General features: G+C 44.9%; 1 protein-coding gene across 1 annotated transcript in view; it reads left to right on the top strand.

Moving 5' to 3' along the window:
• The first annotated feature begins 1,929 nt into the window (after positions 1 to 1,929).
• The window catches only part of mapk6 (mitogen-activated protein kinase 6), a 51,544-nt gene continuing 32,545 nt past the window's right edge, over positions 1,930 to 20,928 (top strand). Inside the window, exon 1 of the mRNA XM_034195093.1 lies at positions 1,930 to 2,123. The gene's annotated coding sequence lies outside the window, so the exon portion shown is untranslated. The remainder of the gene's footprint in view (positions 2,124 to 20,928) is intronic.

Below are 20,928 nucleotides of genomic sequence, written 5' to 3'. Positions count from 1 at the left end.
ACTCTGAAGTCACGTTTAATCTCAATTTCCTGTCTGAACTGTAAATGTTCGTGTGTTAAATCTGTTCGTGTGTGGTGTTGTTGTTATTACCGTGTGGCTGAACACCACACACTGTACGACCAATTCTGTTAGATTCATGATTTTTTTATCTTCACGTGTGGTCTCTCAGGTTTTGGAAACCTAAAGATAATTTTAAAATCCTGTCGTGTGAACCAGCCTTAAGTGTAGTGACGTCTTCAGTGTCCTATCGGCTAAACGACAGAGAACCACAGTGCAGTAATTCACAGTAAAACTCACATATAAAGGATTCAGGTGGACCAGCGAATTTTGTCCATTATAATGGAAATCCATTATATGTATAAAACGGACTAAATCTGTTATATGTATTTATATAACGGCTGAGTAGATCCTTGTCATTTGATTGGTGCTTTGTATGTCACCTGACATGGATTATTCATCTATTTGCATTTAGAGTGCAATTTGGTTCCATACGTTTGGTACCATTGCCATTGGTTCCTCCACTTCCAAAGACATGAATTTAGAACTTTAAATTGACTGTCGGTGTGCATGTGAATGAGTTTGTAAGTCTATATCAGGGGTGCCCAAGTTCGGTCCTCGAGATCTACCTTCCTGATACTCTTGTTGTCTCCCTGCTCCAACACACCAGAATCCAATGAAAGACTAGTTAACAGGCTTTTAATGAGCCTTTCATTGGATTCAGGTGTGTTGGAACAGGGAGACAACTTAAGAGTATCAGGAAGGTAGATCTCGAGGACCGAACTTGGGCACCCCTGGTCTATATGTAGCCCTGCGATAGGTTGGTGTCCTCTCCAGGGTGTACCCCACCACTTGCCCTATGAGTGTTAGGATAGGCTCCACTCCCCCCCCCCCCCCCCCCCCCCATGATCCTTAATTGGAGTAAATGGGTATAAATGAATAATATGAAAAACGTCAGGTTGGTTTTGTAACCAATAATACAATTGTATGGGAGACTGAAATTATTGAGAAACCAAACAAACAAACAAAAAAACCCCGAATCTGGTCAGAAACATGAAATGCTGCTTCAAAAACATCCACTCACATATTCGCTGTTTTGCAGTTGTGAATCTCGAGCCGTCACGCAGTCTGTGACTCATTCGAGAGGTCAGTTCCAGCAGAGTTCCGGGTTAAGGCACAATGTAAACACACCTCGTGAAGTATGGACAACAAGACAACATCAGAGCACGGCAGAAGTCCAACACAAGTGCTACACCTCTTCTAGATAACCTTCTCAACTTGGGAGAACGTGTCATCATCATAATCACTCCTGAACTCGCTGAATCTGCGCCATCCACATCCTCGCGACCCATTGTTTATAGATGGCTTTGAAAATGCTGGAACTCTGCTTGCGCCGCGGTGCATTCTGGGAAACGCAGGAGGATTATGGAAAACAAGTACTGAATGGAACCTGAAACACACACGCCTAATTTCTTTACATATACAATCCAAACACACCTGACTGTTGAGATGCCACCACCTGCCCTAACAAGTTGATCAAGACAAACAAGTGACATCAGCACCAGCAGAACGAGCGGCAGAAATCAGATGAGTGAGGAAAACACACAACCATCATCCTGCAGACGAGTCAGCACCGATGCCTCCCATCAACCCACAACCCTCTGTGCACAAATTCTCACTTTCAGCTCCTGTGATCTGAACACATGTGCATGTGTTGTCATATCAGATGAAGGTGTATTTTTAGTGCATTCGAAAGTAGATCATTCACAACTAATTAGAGATGAGATGTTGCAGGTTAAGCAAGCAGGAATGGAGATCTGAGGTGAGGAGGTGGTGTCAGTGAACTGTTGTAGGTCTGACACACTGACAGGCTGAGCCACACACAAAGCAGTTGCCTCCCCTCCCTGGCCTGGCCTATATTAACTCTCCATGGAGCTCTACCTCGCACACACAGACACATGGAGCAGGATAAGACATCGGCGAGACTTTGAGACTATAATCATACGCACAGACAAGGAGCTACTGGACAGCACTGATCCCCTCCACCTGTCGGCACACTGTTCAACCTCTCTCTGAATGGACAGTTATTTTCTTGATCAAGACAGATCTGATGGATTCTGGCCTCGGTAAGTGTCTGCTGATGCATTCCTACTGGACAGTCTCACTTTTTAAACACAGCAATGGAAGATGAATGTGATGTTTTGGGCTCAAACATGTGACGCTTGCATATAGCGCACAGCGGTGCAGAACACAGCCGGGGTGACGTGTTTGTGTGAGACAGTCCTTCACACGTGGACGGAGGAAAACAGTGTGACTCCACAAGAACATGTTGTGCTGAACGCACAAAGCCTCCAACAACAACACAGTGGAACACATGACTTCACCACTGTGACTGACAGCAGCTGGACATACTCCGCTGAAAGTGCCGTTAAATTCCACGGGCAAATCATTTCTTCCTGTTAAAAGGGAGTTTTTCCTTCCCACTGTCGCCAAGTGCTTGCTCACAGGGGGTCGTTTTGACCGTTGGGGTTTTTACGTAATTATTGTATGGCCTTGCCTTACAATATAAAGCGCCTTGGGGCAACTGTTTGTTGTGATTTGGCGCTATATAAATAAAATTGATTGATTGATTGATATAGCCAGATCTGCATTGGTAATTGGCACAAGTTTTATGCCGGGTGCCCTTCCTGACGCAACTCCAGTTTCACCTGGAGAAACACAGACAGCCGCTGCTGCGCCGATGTCATTTCGGAGCGTCAGCAGTGATTCACTGATTATCACCTCGTTTCTGCTTAAAACTGACTTTAGAATGATGTAAGAGGTTTTACTTTGTCATCTGATGGTTAATAATCACATTATTACCTTTGATCGCTTTGGGTGTAGAGAGTCAGACTCAGATGCAGTGAAGACATGGCGGACCAGTTTTTAGAGGGGTGACCATTCGGTCGGCGACACCGGCTTCCTCCCACTTCAAAGATATGTAGGTTCAGTGGACTGGAAACTTTAAAATTGTCTGTTGGTGTGCGTGCAGTTCTGAATGTGTTTGTCTATATGTGGCCCTGGGACAGTCTGGTGTCCTGTCCAGGGTGTACTCCACCTCACGCCCTATGACTGCCGGGATAGGCCCCTTGCCAATTCCATAATCCCATCTATATGTCTGCAAAGTTTGGTTCAAATTCAACTGAAAATGGTAAATTTTGACAATAACCTTTGTGTGAGAAGCTTGATGGACATTCATTCATCTTCGATTCCTGCTTACTCCAATCAACAGTCACGGGTCTATCGCAGGGTCACATATAGACAGACAAACACATTCAATTAATTTAAAGTTCCCAATTCACCTCCATGTGTTTGGAAATGGGAAGAAGCCAGAGCACCCAGAGGGAACCTAATCTGCAAACTCCACTCAGTGGCCATTGGAATTGTAATTCTGAACTTTGACCCCAATGACCCTGACCCAGTGATTAACATATGGTAAATTTGAACTCATCCGGGCAATTCAAGAACCCACGGACATATGTGAGTCAAGCTTGGTGGCCATCGGAGTGAAAAATGAAATTTTAGCCTTTGACCCCAATGACCTTGACCAATGCCAAAACAAACCCATGCTCAACCTTCCTCCACATATAATATTTGGTGGAAATCAGACCAACGGCAGGAAAAAAACACACACAAGCACTCAAATTATAGCATGAACCTTTTACTTCTGCACTGCTGCACTTTTGTGTGCTGGACAACACACCGAATTATGGGTAATAAAACAGTGCAGAGGCATTTTGTGAAGCTAAGAAGGCGCTTTCGCGACTCTTAGCAACATGCTGTCTCTACTGCACACTGAAACAGCTGTGGTTAGGCGACGGGTTTGAACCACAAAAAAAAATGAACAGATCAGACAGAAGAAGATGATGTTTACAGTTCTGCATCCTGATTTTTTAAAAATGTCAATGACCCCGTTTTGTACAATCACTAAATTTAATAAAACATCCTGTTATTATACAACTGCAGCAACATGTGACATGGTTATTAGCATCCTTTGATGTATCCATCCATCCATCCATTTTCTTCCGCTTTATCCGGAGTCGGATCGCGGGGGCAGCAGCTCAAGCAAAGCCGCCCAGACCTCCCGATCCACACACACCTCCCCCAGCTCCTCCGGGGGAACCCCAAGGCATTCCCAAGCCAGCCGAGAGATGTAGTCCCTCCAGCGTGTCCTGGGTCTTCCCCGGGCCTCCTCCCAATGGGACGTGCCCGGAACACCTCTCCAGCAAAGCGTCCAGGGGGCATCCGGAAAAGATGCCCGAGCCACCTCAACTGACTCCTTTCGACGTGGAGGAGCAGCGGCTCGACTCCGAGCTCCTCCCGAGTGACCGAGCTCCTCACCCTATCTCTAAGGGAGTGCCCAGCCACCCTGCGGAGGAAACTCAACTCGGCCGCTTGTACTCGCGATCTCGTTCTTTCGGTCATGAGCCAAATCTCTTGACCATAGGTGAGGATCGGAACGTAGATCGATTGGTAAATCGAGAGCTTTGATTTGACTTTTTCCTTTGATGTACTTAAAGTAAATCATCATTTTTACTGGCGGTTTTCTTGATACAGGGCAGGGGGTGGACACATGAAGCTTTCCAAGTCACTGAATATGTTCTGAACTTTTTGTTAACATTGATCACTAACAAATACCAACAGTATGGTACTGTGTGGTAAATCTGTGTCTGGAGTAGGGAGTTCTTCAAAACTAAATGACCATGTAGGTGAAGGAAGCCATCAAACAGTGGGTTTAAGTGGAGAGGCTGTCCATAGTGCAACTTTTATCTGCCGTTTGTAGCATCACAGTGTAGTGGAAGAGAATGATTAAAAAAAAAATAAAAAATTACATTTCAGATAGAAGCCACAGGGGAGACTTGAACCTAGATCTAATCTCTTTCTTGTGAAAGCCCTTCATAAAATGGAGTTTGTGCACCGTCTCCTGAGCTCTAACCTGGGGTTGCAGTGACCTTGTAGAAACTGAGGTGGAACTTCAGAAGCAATAAAAGGAGATGAGCTCTACAGTCAAACACACGGCGTGTGCTTTATTCACAGAAAAGTAAAAAAAAAAAAAAAAAAAAATCACTTTTCAGCCTCACATCTTAAATACTGTTTGCCCGGCTTGTACTCTGCAGGGGGTGTAACTGTACAGGACAAAAGACCGGGCTGATCAAACACACACACACACACACATCCGTCTGCAGCCAAAAACAAAGCAGGCAAAATCAAAGCTTTGCATACAGCACATGAAAAGCCTTTTTTGTGGCAATCCGCAGAACCATGTGACTTTGAGCATTGAGATGTGAACAGGTTTGATCAATCAGTAGCAGAGGACATTTACGTGTGAAGAACTTTTCAATTTCAATTTATTTTCATTTATATAGCGCCAAATCACAACAGAGTTGCCTCAAGGCGCTTCACACAGGTAAGGGCTAACTCTCAGAGCAGCAGTGGTAAGGAAAAACTCCCTCTGAGGACGAAACCTCAAGCAGACCAGACTCAAAGGGGTGACCCTCTGCTTGGGCCATGCTACAAACATAAATTACAGAACAATAAGCGAAGTGCACATCTTGGACCGCACGGTGCACTACGGGTACGCTAAATTTTTCAGCTACCAATCCACATGCTATGACAGTGGAAAGCAGCGAGGAGTGCTATGATTTGGATCATTTCAACTGCTGGAAAGTTGACGATTTAAAACGTTTTTGTAAGCTCCATGGATTGCCTGCTATAACCAGGACTACGTACGGCAGTGGACAGAAACAGAAAGAAGAGCTGGCTGCGCTTGCGTGTGCTGCATCGTTACAGAAAATACCGCTGGTGCTGACAAAGGAGGAAGAGAGAGCTGCTGTCGAAAATGACCGGTCCTTGTTGATAGTTGGAGACAAACAAATTTCTGACCCCTTGAAGGCAACTGACAGATGATATAGATGAAGTCCAGAGTCTGAAACTGTGGATATTGCAGAATATTTGCTAAGCAGGGATGAGAAATCGCTACTCCGCTGGCTTCGTAATGGCTACAAGGAAGGTGGGTCTCACATATAACCTCTTTGGTGTCATGTTTGTTTGATAAGTTGACAGACATATGATATGTGCATGCATGCAGTTTGTTTATAGAACATGTCAGTATTACAATATTACAATATTACGCGCCACATCATTCATGGCGCGGTATTACAGTCATAAGCCGATGCACAAAAACGGCGTCATCAGCCACATTATAATTCGGCACAGTTTCAGGATATTGACAAAATAAATGTGCGCAAGAAACTTACAATTTTAGTCCGTCCTTTACGTCCGTCTGGATCTTTCTTTTCTGTGGGGAAATTGTGCAGAATGAATGGAGGTTTACAACCACATTTCTTCTTCTTTCCATCTTTGGGTGGACCCGGCGGAACCTTGCAATTGTGAGTTTTCAGCCAACTTTCAAGCCTATAAATTCCATTCGTGCATTTGAAAACAGCACAATGCGCACCTGTCATTATTGTATGTGTCGCTTAAGGCTTAAAGCCTTTGAAACAATCCCTGTAAACCTTAACTTTCACAGTCCGCTAATGCTACTGTATACGAAATTCAATGGGACCAGTGTGAGTTTGGTAGCTGGAATTTTTGCCCCCCTTTGACCCAAGCATGTGCAGATGCATTGTGCTCTTCGCTTATTCACAAAACGGATATACAGGAAATGCTGTTGGTGCACAGGACAGGAGGGTCTCCAGCACAAACACCACACCCATCTCTAGATGGAGCTGCACCTTAAACAGAGAGAAAAAAACAGAATCAGGCATCAGAAAAACAAGAAATACAGTATAATTTGTCAGCATTAAACAACAAGAAAAACATGAAATACTAAGGTGATCGTCAGCCACTAGCCCTAAGCTTCACTAACAGACCCAGAATTTAGGTAAAGTTGAGGCCACGGCTGCTCCGTTTCCATATAAAATGAATTGAAAAGAGTAAAAAGCGTAGAACTATACTATGCCAGTATGCGAGCCATACGAAAGGGAAAATAAGTGCATCTGAAGTCTGGACTTGAAAGTCTCAACAGAATCTGACTGTTTTATTGACGCAGGGAGATCATTCCACAGAACAGGGGCACGATAAGAGAAAGGGTTTGATCAACAGAGGTGAGACACATGTCCCTGGCAGGAAACTCAGTGTTATTGTAAGTGGCTGCATTTCCTTTCGGAACAATGTATGACTTGGTGGATTATGTCTGAAACTGTCCATGCGTGTGCGCGCACGCTACAACTTCAACACACACACACACACACACAGCCCCTGGTCTTCCTAAGCAGTCTCCCAGCCAAGTACACTGAACAAAAATATAAAAGCAACACTTTTGTTTTTGCTCCCAATTTTCATGAGCTGAATTCAAAGATCTAAAACATTTTCTATATACACAAAAGACCTATTTCTCTCAAATATTGTACACAAATCTGCCTAAAATCTGTGTTAGTAAACATGTCTCCTTTGCTGAGATAATCCATCCCACCTCACAGGTGTGACATATCAAGATGCTGATTAGACAGCATGATTATTGCACAGGTGTGCCTTAGGCTGGTGTCGTGGTTCGTCTTTAGTCTTCTCAGGATGTCGTCTTTTAGATAACACAAACTAATTGCAAGTGATATGCTAGAAAAGGACACAACACTTTAGAATAATTCAGCCTTAAGCAAGATAAAATGCACAGAGTTTTTAAGTTTATTTAAGCCTTCGACACAGAGCTTAGACAAACTGAGTCCTCTAGAGAGACTGAATATGTGACAACCGTGCTCATCTATTTATTGGAGACCCGCGGGCATTGCTCCTCCTTCGACTTTTTTATTTATTTCATTCCCAAGACATGGTTTTCTATTGGAAGCGTCCTCTAGTGAACCCTAAGCAGGTGTTAGGCCATTATTTCAATGTGACAAACGCTCCCATTAAAACTTGAAGGATTTACAACTGATTTTTTTAAAAGACCTTCAGCCACAGGTGCAGCTGGCCTGAGGCCCCCCGCACATGGCCTCAGCCACAGGTGCAGCTGGCCCGAGGCCCCTGCACGTGGCCTGCGGGAAAGCACCTAAAAGGCCTTGGAAAGCCCCTGACAGACTGAATGACTAATAGAGCCCTTTTTTTTGGATTGAACACCTGCTAGTTCAGCCAGAGGACATACAGTTCAGATCAGGACACTTCATAGTTCATCATAGTTCAAATAAGGACCTAAAAATTCTTCTACAGTCCCTCCTCTGGGACTCAAAAGAGTCCCATTACATCAACTATACTCTTGGGTTGTTTACTGACAAGACATCCTCATTTATGCATTGCAATAAAAAAGAAAAACACATCACTCGAATTACTGATAACTCTGGTGCAGATATGAATATCAGTGATACTTCACACGGTAAATATATTGAAGTGCAGGTGCACCTACATACTAAGGCACAAGGTGATCAATTAGCTGGATTATATCAACGCAAGGTGACATTCAAACATTGAGTTTGGTGTAATTCAAGGCACTGAAAATGGCCACATAAAACAAGTTACAGCAACCTCTTAATCATGGCAAAGTAAAGGCTTTACATTGACATCAGTGCAACCAATCATCTTCTGGCATCTATTGTCTCACTCAACCAGAGGCTCCAACCCATTATACTTGGTTCTACATATTATTTTGTTAAAGAGTCACACATTTATTACTTAAATGCATCAAATAACCCCTACGTTACCACTATTTAGTCAACCAATCAAGAACCTATTCTAAGGTTAGCGCAGCTATGTCTAGTTAAATGATAAACACAATAAATGGTTTCCCTTCATGTCCGTCCTTAAGTCATTTGCCTTAGTCAATCATATAATGGTTTTCATTATAGGCCATTTCTCAACATTTTCCACTTTGTTTTTCTTCTTTTTCAGCTTGTTTTCTAATGCCCTTTTTGGCCAGACGCCAAATTTAGGCGATGCATGTCTCTTGAGGCATGCTATAATTTAAGAAAAAGGGGTCCCTATGGTGCATCTTTACTACTAAATCTACAAACACGCCGTGTAAGGGTCCCCTTTTTATAACTTTGCAATGTGATATCTATGTGTACGCATTTAGCTTTATCTGTGTTACGCAGATGATGGTAAGGACAGACATTTACCCGACCTTCGTTACTAACATATATCCTTCTTTGTTTTTATTTACACTCGGATTTCTGGAACCAGTCCGCAATTCAAACTCAAGAACCAAGATCATAGTCCGTTTTCAGTGCCATTACGTCAGTCCGCGCTCCTCAGCATTTACTCAGCGTCTGAAGTTTTGGGAGAAGTTGGGGAATATGGGGAGGTTGGCCTTTCAGGGGTAGTGGGGGAAGGATCAGGAATTCTGGCTTTCAGACAGTCGTGCAGTTCTCTGATGGATCTTTCCAGCTCCTTGTGCTGCTTGGCGAGGTTGTACAGGGCCCCCAGAGAATTCTTGCCCACATTCAGGGTGGTGGTGGCCAGCCCTAGCTGTTCCCTTTCCATATGCTCCATCATGCTGGCTAGCATGTCCATACTAGACTGAAGACCACACAGTTGCGTATGGAGGCCCTCCTGAGCACAAGAGATGTTGGCATTGTCACGGTGTATCCTTAACAGGTATGCAGCTGTCTGACTCAGTTGTGGCATGATTTCCTCAAATAGCCCATGGGGAATGTGATTTGTGAGAGGCAGGAGCTGCTCCAAGGTTTTTGGAACAGACTCTTGTGGAAGATGAAGCTCTCGAACCAAGATTGCCATGTCCAGTGGGGTGACCATGACCAGATTAAGGTTGTGCAGTCCAGGAGACAGGAAGTACAAGGGGGAAGGCATTTCGTGTGTGGGGGGAGTATTGTTGATGTCGCACAGGCAAGTGGTTGGGACACTCTGGGCATTTAGCAGCCTGTACAAAGCTCCCCTCTGTCCTGGTGGGTGAGTTCAGCTAAGGTCCACCCCTGCTGATCCTCCTCCAGAGGCACTGGGCTGATCAGAATATCTCTCCTGCCTTCGGGGTGGAAAGCTGGGGACAGGTCCTAGCAGTGAATTGGGTCTAGGATGCACTCGGGCAGTTGCTGCATATGGCCGACCTTGGCTGCCTCCCCTGGAGGGTATCGTTGCCACTGGCACATGTGACTGTCTCCATGGCATCTGCGGAAGGGGTGTGTTCCTGAGTCCAAAGGGTCCTTCAGGTGATGGTGGAGTCTTTGGGCCGACTCTTGCTGCAGGCAGATTCTGTGAAGCCGTCATCGCCAGGTGCTGGAACAATGAAGATCCTTCTGTTGCCAACTGGTTTAGCTGCTGGATGGATGGCGGCTGTGGCGACCAATCATGGCTCGACCATCCCTCCTGTATATCCTCTTCTCCAAACAGTTCTGAGAGTCCAATCAGACTTGATAGAGGCAGATCAGGCATAGGTCCCTGATCAGGGGAGTCTGGTCTCTCAGCCATACTCCTGTGTCCTAGTAATATACATATACGTTTATTATTACAGCTCCATGTCATTCTTTCAGATATTGTCTATCCTATCCCTCATTTTTGTGGGTGCATGTGTGTGAATGTAAATGTGCGTGCATGTCTTCTTCCTCGTCTACAATATCACCAAGTACGGTCCATCCCAGTCCTCCCTATCTGGGGTATACGCCACAATATTAGGGAGCTGGGGGCTGTCGGGGAGGATAATTGGTATTTCATCCATTTCCATATATTCTGGTTCTCTGTCTGTTTCGTTTGTGCTTTCTTCCAGGGCTCGGATGGCTAACAGTGGGAGCTGTCCTACTGTGGATGAAATCAATTTATTGACCAGAAATTTTATCAAGGGAATACCACAACATATTACCAGCAAGACCGCCACCCCTGTTAGTGCCAAGACTACACCTATCTGGTATAACCAGTCTTTCCATGATATCCACCCTCTCCTTAGAGCCCCAAACAGTGAAAACAGTGGGCCAATATTCATTCCATTCCCTACAATGTATCCAGAATCGTCAGTTTCATTTCTCCCTCCTATGGAGTTACTTAACAGTTCCTGTTGCATCTCTTCAAGTGTGATTAAGAGCTCTGTCAAATTTCCGTCTTCCCCTGTACGCATGGGAATAGCTGTGCAACATTCGGTGGCTTTGATCATAATACAAACTCCTTGTTCATCAGCCATCATCATCTCGATAGCTAATCTATTTTGCATTGTCATTAGCGAGGTGGCGTGCAGTTGTTCGGTTAAGGCTCCTACTGCTGCCAATGTCCAGTTCAGGTATCTTTGCTGATTATACCACAAGTAATTAATCCACTGTACCTCCTGGAACCTAGAACGGATTTTTGGAGTAACCCCGAACAGAGCCAATGCCCATCCCCATTTATCCGCGTCTTCATCTGCTTTAACTCTGCTACTGTCTATGGCTTCTAATTGTCGGGGTATCCCTTCTGGTATCCCGTTTCTTACTGTGATGTTGTAGTCTGTTTTAAACGTCATTATTCCTCTTTTCTTACGAAGTTTCTGTGGCATGGGCTGTATTGCATTTGGCATTTCAATTACTGTTATTGCTCCTGTGAGCATCACAGGAGCACAAAGGCCTTTCCAATTCGGGGACAGCGATGACAGGAGTTTCCTTTTTTGTCCGCATATCCAAAAGATGTCAGCTAAGGGTACCGTTCCCTTAGCTAAATTTGGAGTAGATACCCATGAAGCATGGGTGAGATTCAGTCCAATTACAGACCCCCCTGTGGCCGGTACTATTTGTTCACACTGTATGCCTGCTGCTGGCAGGGTGTGACAGACGGTAATGTTCCATGCTGTTTTGGCCGGTTTGTATTCTTGCTGCTTTTGCATACACTGTATGTGGTGTTTTGACTGGGTCGTCCCTACCTGCCAATCGCTTATGTATTGTGCTACTAAGCCTTTAGCTATACAGAATGGGTGTATCATCCCTTTCTCTATTTTAATCATAGGTGGAACGGTTCCTTCTGTACTTAGAGGCACTGGACAAAGTTTACTGTCGGCAGCATATTTTTCATCACCTACTGCCATTTTCATAACACATTGTGTATAGCATTCTGCTTGGTCTGAGTTATGTTGGGGGCTCCTATAACAGTTGTTGATATCAGGTAGGGGTTTAGCCTGAGGTATCACACCTTTCCGGTGACAGGCTATGCAAGGCTTTTCACTGATCTGCCTAGCCGAAAATTTCAACCATTGGTAAAATAAATTGGTCTTCAACCCTTGTGTGCGGGCTAGGTCTGTACTGGGATCCCATCTCCCTAAGTGACTGCTTATTTCTAGGCTTCTAATTGTCCTCTTTTTCCTTGGTTTGATTTTTACCCATTTTGTGGCTTCATGTACTGTAACAGTTACGTCTTGCTTGGTTTCCCTGCATCCTCTTTTATCACAAATTACCTCTATGTTGAGTGTTCCCTCCTCTTCACATTTGATGCTAATGGCTTCGCCTAATATGTAATCCCCCAGCTTTCCCTGTATTCCTATGTTCTTGTAGGCTTTTGATTTAATGTATACCAAATTTTATGTTTTTCCTGTGTTTAGAATGCCTTGTTTAGCTGCTATTGCGGCCATGGCCACGGCACAGTCCGTTGTATGTTTTGGATGTCTATTTTCTCCCATACTGACCACCAGTAGTATGGACAATCCCTTGACTAATTCCTTAATCATTGCTCTGATGACTGTTGAGATGTGCTACTAGATGTGCTACTGAGTGAGCCGTCACTAGATGAGCTGTCACTAGGGATGTGTGGTGTATCTGTGCTTTGTCTGGGTTGTACTTCCTGTGGTTCTTCTGTCGGTAAATCTACTGAGTTGCTGTCCGAGTCTGATGTCTCCTGTGGCCTGTCTATCTGTCGGTCTGTATTTCTGTCTGTCTGTTGGCCTGCATCTCCAGTTGTTTCTGAGTCTGCATCTGAGTCTGTCGCTGCTCTATCTGGCAGGGATCCACTACTCTCTGAAGCTGTGCGTCGTCTTTGTTCAATCAGTCTCTGTGAGCGCCTTGGCCGGTGTTCGCCTGGCTGCAGGGAGGCGTGGCCTTCCCTTGGTGCTTCTTCTGGCTGCAGGGAGGCGTGGCCGTCCCTCGGTGCTGCTGTAGGGTCTCTGGCTTCTCTTGCTTCCCCCCTTGGCCCGGCGGCTCTGCCAAGACGAGCTTGCCGAGGCCGCAGGGGCGCTGGGCCACCAACCCTACAGCAGTGGTTTAAATGAAACCAAGTGTCCTTACCGTCTACTTTGACTGCTGTACGTGAGGCAAGAATAACTTTAAAAGGACCTTCTCGGCGGGGCCTGTCCCACTTCTTTTTGAACACTTTGACGTAAACCAGATCACCAGGCTGGATGCTCTGATTTTCGAGTGGAATCTCTGCTTCTCTGTCTTCTGTAGCACCTTTGACCTGCAAAAAGATAGTTTTGTGTATTTGGGTTAACTGTCTCAGATAATTATGCCATTCGTCTTGTAGCTGCTCCAGCGATGGTCCTTCATAGGGTCCTCTCAGGTATGGAATAGGCATCGGCCGACCTGTAAGAGCTTCAAATGGTGTCAAATGGGTTAGTCGGTTAGTTTGTGAGCGCATTGACAATAAAGCAAGCGGCAACGCATTCAGCCAGGTTAGTTTGCCATTGCTGTCTGCTATGATTTTTGCTAGTTTGTTCTTTAAAATGCCATTAGCCCGTTCCACCGCCCCATTTGATTGAGGGTGATAAACACACCCAAACTTCTGTTTGATACCCAATTGTTTGAATGTTTCTTGTGTAACCTTGGCTACAAAAGCCCTACCGTTGTCAGATGAGATAGTATCTGGAATGCCAAATCTTGGAAAGACATCTCGGCACAAGAATTTGGCTACCGTTTTATGGTCTTGATTTGCAGAGGCTACTGCCTCAATCCATCGGCTGAATCTGCATATCACTACCAAAACATATCTCATTCGTTTAACTCGATTTTCAGCTCCCATGTCTATGAAATCCATCATAAGATGTCTGAATGGCCCATCAGGGACCGGAATGTGGGCTAAAGGGGCTGTGAATGATTTCCGGACATTGTACTGTGCACATACCTCACACTCATTCAACAAACGGTCTACTGTAGCTGCCATATATGGTGACCACCAGACAGCTTTTAGTTTGTTCATAATTTGGACTCGCGAACAATGATCGGGTCCGTGGGCCCAAATGATTGCATGTCGTAATAAATTGGTGGGTAACACAAAATATCCATGACTACTGCGCCACAGCTTGTGCGCTGGCCCCTGACTGCGTGTCTCAATAGCGCCTCGTTTAACCCACATTCGTTTTTCTTCTCCACTGGCCCTACTTTGAGCCACTATCAGTGCGTCAAGTGAAACCAGTGGGGCACAATCTTGGATGGTTAGCAGGGGAAACATATTTTCTCCTTGTGCTCCTTTGCGAGCTGCGTCATCTGCTAGGTTGTTACCTTGAGCTATGATGTTATTATTCTTTTGATGACCTGCACATTTAATGATGGCTACCTCAGACGGTAATTGGAGAGCTTGTAACAGTTGGGAAATCGCTTCTCCATGAGTGACAGGGGTGCCATCTGCTCTCAGGAATCCCCTTTGTTTCCAAATGTTTGCATGTACATGACATACGCCATAAGCGTAGGCTGAGTCTGTGTAGATATTAACACGTTGATCTTTAGCTATTGTCGCGGCTCGTCTTTAGTCTTCTCAGGATGTCGTCTTTTAGATAACACAAACTAATTGCAAGTGATATGCTAGAAAATGACACAACACTTTAGAATAATTCAGCCTTAAGCAAGATAAAATGCACAGAGTTTTTAAGTTTATTTAAGCCTTCGACACAGAGCTTAGACAAACTGAGTCCTCTAGAGAGACTGAATATGACAACCGCGCTCGTCTATTTATTGGAGACCCGCGGGCATCGCTCCTCCTTCGACTTTTTTATTTATTTCATTCCCAAGACATGGTTTTCTATTGGAAGCCTCCTCTAGTGAACCCTAAGCAGGTGTTAGGCCATTATTTCAATGTGACAAACGCTCCCATTAAAACATGAAGGATTTACAACTGATTTTTTTAAAAGACCTTCAGCCACAGGTGCAGCTGGCCTGAGGCCCCCTCCGCACGTGGCCTCAGTCACACGTGCAGCTGGCCTGAGGCCCCTGCACGTGGCCTGCGGGAAAGCACCTAAAAGGCCTTGGAAAGCCCCTGACAGACTGAATGACTAATAAAGCCCTTTTTTTGGGTTGAACACCTGCTAGTTCAACCAGAGGACATACAGTTCGGATCAGGACACTTGATAGTTCATCATAGTTCAAATAAGGGCCTAAAAATTCTTCTACACTATCTGGCAAGCCATAGTTAAGGCTTTGATTTCTGCCGGTTGGGCTGAACAAGGCTGATCAATTCCTTGGGACTCCAGTAATTCAAAGGTCTCGCCATCCGTGTTTAATCTAACAATCCCCATACCCGCATGCAATCCCGTGGCATCCCGAAAGCATGAGCCGTCCACGAACAGGGTTAGATCTGCATCTATGGCGTGATTATACAAATGTTCTCTGGCTCTCAAAAATTTCTCTGTCTCTGCCACACAGTTATGTGGAGTACCATCTAAAGGTGTGGTCAATTTGGTGGCGGGATTCACCATGTGACAACGTTGTATTGTTATTTCTGGAGCGGACAACACAACTTCATATCCAGTGCGTCTAGCTTGTGTTAAGACAAAACGTTGACTGGTTAGCAGGGCATGTAACTGATGCGACGTGTACAACGTTACTGCATATCCCATGATTATGGACGATGCTTTTTGAAATGCAAAGGCAGCTGCTGCTAGACCCTGATAGCATGGTGGCAATCCTGTTTCAATGTTGTCAAGCTTTGTACTATAATAGGCCAATGGTTGTTTTCCTTCATTTGTTTCCTGCATTAGTACAGCACAAGCATAACCAGCTTTTTCAGTAACATACAAATGGAAAGGTTTCCCATAATCTGGGTTACCTAACGCGGGAGCAGATTGCATGTCTGTTTTTAGGGCCTCAAAAGCTCCCGTTGCCTCATCTGTCCAGACGAGGAGAGCTGCATTGCTTGTTTGCCCCACTGCTCTAATCATGGCACGCAAAGGTGCAGTTTTTATAGCTTAATCACAAATCCACGGCTGACTGTACCCTGCCATCCCAAGGAATGAAAGCATCTGTCCCACTGTTTGGGGTTTGGGAGCCTTGATTATAGCCTCCACTTGGCTTGGGGCTATACATCGCGTGGTCCCACACAACTGTCTTCCCAAGTATTCTACTTGTTGTTTGCAGAACTGCAATTTGTCCTTACTTACTTTATGACCTCCATCTGCCAATGCATGCAATACAGTTAATGAATCTTTTTCACACTGTTCTTGAGTCTCTGATGCAATAAGGAGATCATCCATATATTGCACCAATGTACTGGGTATGTCAAGGTGTTGTAAATCTTCAGCCAGGACTTTGTTAAAGATGGCTGGGGACAGGTTCAGTCCCTGAGGTAGCCGTGTATACGTTAGCTGTTGTCCCAGAAATGTGAATGCAAACAAATGTTGTGAGTCTGGGTGCACAGGCACACTGAAATAGGCTGAACACAGATCGATTACTGTGTACCATTTTGCTCCAGCAGGGATGCTTGATAGTATAGTATGCGGATCAGGTACTATAGGTGCATCCATTTCTATTATTGCATTGATAGGACGCAGATCATGTACCAGCCGATACTCTTTGGTATTGTTTTTAGGGATAGGATAGATAGGAGTATTGCATGGGCTTGCAGTTTTTATTAAAACTCCAGCTGCCATTAGTCCCTTAATTACTGGTTTTATGCCTTCAATAGCCTGAGGTTTTAATGGATACTGCCTTTGAGGCAGTTTTGCTCCCGGTTTTACTTTTATTTTTACTGGTAAGGCTGTTTTTACTAGTCCTACATCCGTTTTGCTTTTGGACCACACCACTGGTGGTATTTGCTCTAACAATTTCTCTTGTTGGGCCGATAACACCATCTGTCCCTCTGGTCTAGGATTGAGCTCCATTTTTTGAGCTATAGCCTCATCATTTACTTTTAAATTAATTCGTATAAACTGCTGGTCTTTTGACAGATGTACTTGTGGACTTTCCATGTTTTGCCATTCTTCAACTTCTGAGGCTGTCTTTACCATTGGACCTAGGTCATGGGATTCGTACTTTTCTGAGACTAAAAGGGTCACATGAGGCATGGCATTCGGCACTTGATGCCATTGTTGTTCAGCTGAAGTTAGCTTGACAGAAGCTGCGGCCCCTTGGGGGCCTAAATAAATTTCTGTGGTGGTTATGTGAAACAGCCGTTGATTCATCAATGCATCCCAGCAGCATGCATAGTCAGTCTGTTCTTGTTTGGCATCGAACATCAGGGTAACATGTAAAGGTAAACTAGGTGTATATACTGCTGCATAGTGTTGTTCTACCCAGGGCTTCCATTTTTCCCATTCCAGTTGGAGATTTGAATTTTCTGGTTGTAACTTCAGCCAGTATACCATGGGTTGCACAGGTCAGACCTTGTTTTCCATGTCCATAAGCACCATAATGTTGGTGAGTGCTTCGTCAGGAAAGTGTATTTGCAGTCCTTGATGGGTACACACTATCTGGGTTTGTAGCTTACATAAAATGTCTCTTCCCAGCAAATTCACAGGTGTATTTTGTGAGTATAACAGGGGTGCTTCAATTGTTTTTCCTGCAATCATTACAGGAAGTGGGCGTGTACAAGGTATTATTTGAGTTTTCCCAGAGAAGCCGATGGTCTTAATTACAGACCCAGAGAGGGGGAGATGAGCGCCCATTTTCCCTATGCAAGAGTATGTTGCCCCTGTATCCACCATGAAAGGGAAATCTCTGTTTTGTATATTAACGGTGACGGTTGGCTCTTCCTTAGGTATCATCGAAATAGCCAATGCCACCGTTTCCCCCTCTGTCTTCTCTAGGCCCCCCTATTGCCAATAGGCAGAGGGTCCAACCCAAGGTCGGGCCGGACAATTTCTCATTCGATGTCCAGGTTGTCCACAGCTCCAACACTCATTAGAGGGTTGATCCCCTATTGGGGGTGTTGGTCCCATAGGCGGTCCCGCTTGACTGTTCCTGGGAGCTGAGTTCTGGAGTCTGCTTCCAAATGAAGGTTGGCGGGATCCTCTTCGCCACCCTCCTCTTTGACCTTGAAAGTTCCGTGACTCTCCTCTCCACCCATGACTGTAGATGGGTCCATTCCCGGGTGTGCCAGTGCTATGGTAGTGATAGTGATGCTCCACTGGTGCTGAGACTTCTCCTGTAGGAGTGTTTCCTGCTGCTCCTTGGGGGCTCTGTGTGGCTGTTACCACAGGTGCCTGTATGGTGGCAGCAGTGTTTGTCGTAGGGCCTAGGCTTGCCGGCCCAGAAGGAACAGGGGTCATCATTGGTGCCTGGGTCTTTGTTTTTTCTTTCTTGACTTTGGTTAGCTCTCCCAACTGCATCTGCACCAATTTTTCGTCAGGGATTTTGCTGCATCTTCTTCTTTTTGTTTTTCTTTCTTGTAGATTTCAAGATGGTGACAAATATGCTCAGAGTATAAAGCCCAATTCATTTTTGATAGTCCCACGACTCCATCTAGAGCTTTCTGAACCTCATCTGGTAGAGCCTTTTTTTACAGTTATTTTAAACAGGATTTCAGTTGCTGGAGAATGGTTCCATGCATTTCCTGTTTCCTCCGCCCATCTCTTCTGGAATCGGTGCAGGAACTTCTTTGGGCACTCTTCAGGTGTCCACTCCTCATCATCCAATTTAGAGGGATCCAAGACCTCAGGGTACTTTCTTCTCAGTCCTTCCCACATGGAGTTTCTATAGCGATTAAAGGGGACTTCATCATGTTGATTAGTGCCCATCATTTGTGTTAGTCCAACCTTTCCTGCTAATTCTTCAGTGTCATGTTTTCCCATGACATGCATTAGCAAGGCTTTTATGTCACCTAAAGACAAGGTTACCCCTGCAGTGCCTTCTTCTAAGGCAGTTATCCATCTCCCAGCTCCTTGGGTGATGTCTGGCAGCCTGTTGGCCAGCCCCACCATGTCTGTCCAGCTCCATGGGGTATTCTTTCCTTTGCTAGCCAAAGCTGCTCAGCTAGTTCTTCATTATCTCTTCTGGCCAGATCCAGTGTGTCACAGAAGCTCTTGTGCCACTCTTCGGAGCCTCTATAGCCTATGAAGGTCCAGTCGGCTGACTTATGGTGGGAGGGGACGGTTTTCAGTGGACCTCGATGTGCAGGCGGAGCCTTCAGGTCTCTCTCTTTATCCTCGTCTGCCTCCGTGTCACTGTTATTTGTGGCCCCCCCTGCTGGTCGTGGTGAGCGACCACTTACTTTCGGACTTGGAGACCTTGTATGATCCATTTGACAGACTGAGGACCTGTCTCCTTGTGGCTCTCGAGCTTTTAGTGTCAGTGTGAATTTGCCCTCCACATCCATGCCTTGGTCCTCTTCACGAGTTCCTAATACAAATTGTCCAGCTGTCTTTCCCATATCATGACGTTTATATGGGGGTGGCTCTGCTTCCCAGCTGGGTGCACTGGCTTTAGTCACTTTGGATCTTTCCTCTGTCATTTTTTCTCTTTTCTGCTGTAGCCTCTGTGCTTCCTGCTTGAACAAGGCCAAAACTTCTTTTTCTTCAGTGCGTTTTTTGTTGTTATTTACGTTCTTCTGCTGATCTTTAATTTCTTTTTTCTGTATTTCTACCGCAATTGCTTCACACATCACCGGATCAAATGATCCCTCCAAAGGCCATTGCCTACCCCCATGTGACCTTTTGTGCCACTTTTTCATACATTGGTTGGCCTTAATGCATTTTCCTGGATATTTTCTTAGTACTAAGTCTAGCGGGGTACTTTCCCGACCTTGACCTTGAGAGTTACCCATGTAACCCTGACAAACACTATGTGAGATGTTTCTATGGTGCTCTGGTAGTCCCTCAGGGGCTGTCCTGATCCAGACCAATAACTTGCCGGCTGTAACACCTGTTTCGTATTTTAAACCCTTAAAAGGATTAAATTTCCAACTGTTATGCCCGTCTTCTTTTTCTTTAACTAAATACGAAAATTTACCTGTTTCCCACCGAACCTTCCTTGGGACCACAGTCAGAGTCAACCTAGGAAACAGTTCTTCACCTGGATCGGTTGGCAGTGTTATTAAATAATTTAATGGTATGCTAATTTCTTTATTAGGATCAGCACAAAGCAGCTCCAGCCACGGGGTTAAACCCTGATGCCACAGACGTCTTATCAGCAGCTGCCAATTAATTAGAGGGAATTGTTCTTTCTTTTGCTTCAGATTGATTACTTTAGTAATCTGCCATAATTTCTGATTGATCTCTTGTTCGTCCTGCCAATGTTCTGCTCCTACCCTGTCAAAATAGGTCCTTTCCAGCCAAAAATGTGTCCTGATTCCCTGGGTTTCGATGTCTCCGTCAGTCAAGTAATGTTCTGGGAGTATTATTTCATTATCACTTAAGTCTCCCATCAATGACTGTCCCAAGCATTGATCAGTCTGTCAGCTTTTTCACTATAATCTAAGCTTTAACTCTTTTGATTTATAACCAATTTTATTTCTTTACTCCTCTTACAACCCTAACACTTCCTAATGTCCTTGCTCCCGACTTTCTGTTTTCCTTCTAATTTTTTAACTTTCTGCTTCTCGTCTTTTTCTGCTATGTTTGTTTATTAGTTTTCTTTCTTTGAAATAATATCTACCTTCTCTGTATTTACATAGCAGTCTCTTCTCCTGTCTTTTTCTTCACTGTCTCTGTTTCACACTTTCCTCTCTGCCTGTCATGCACCTCCCAAGTCCTTCTGTTTGGGTCTAAACGTCTCCTCCTCCTCGTACTCTTTCACATTAATCTTGTATATCAGCCAGCCTGCAAGCCCTCACAGCTTTGCCTGCAACTCCCCGCTTACTTTCTGC

Source organism: Thalassophryne amazonica, chromosome 2 (genome assembly GCF_902500255.1).
Source record: "Thalassophryne amazonica chromosome 2, fThaAma1.1, whole genome shotgun sequence".
Classification (NCBI taxonomy): Eukaryota; Metazoa; Chordata; class Actinopteri; order Batrachoidiformes; family Batrachoididae; genus Thalassophryne; species Thalassophryne amazonica.
Note: the sequence above shows the minus strand (reverse complement) of the source record. Positions and strands in the feature narration are given on the sequence as shown.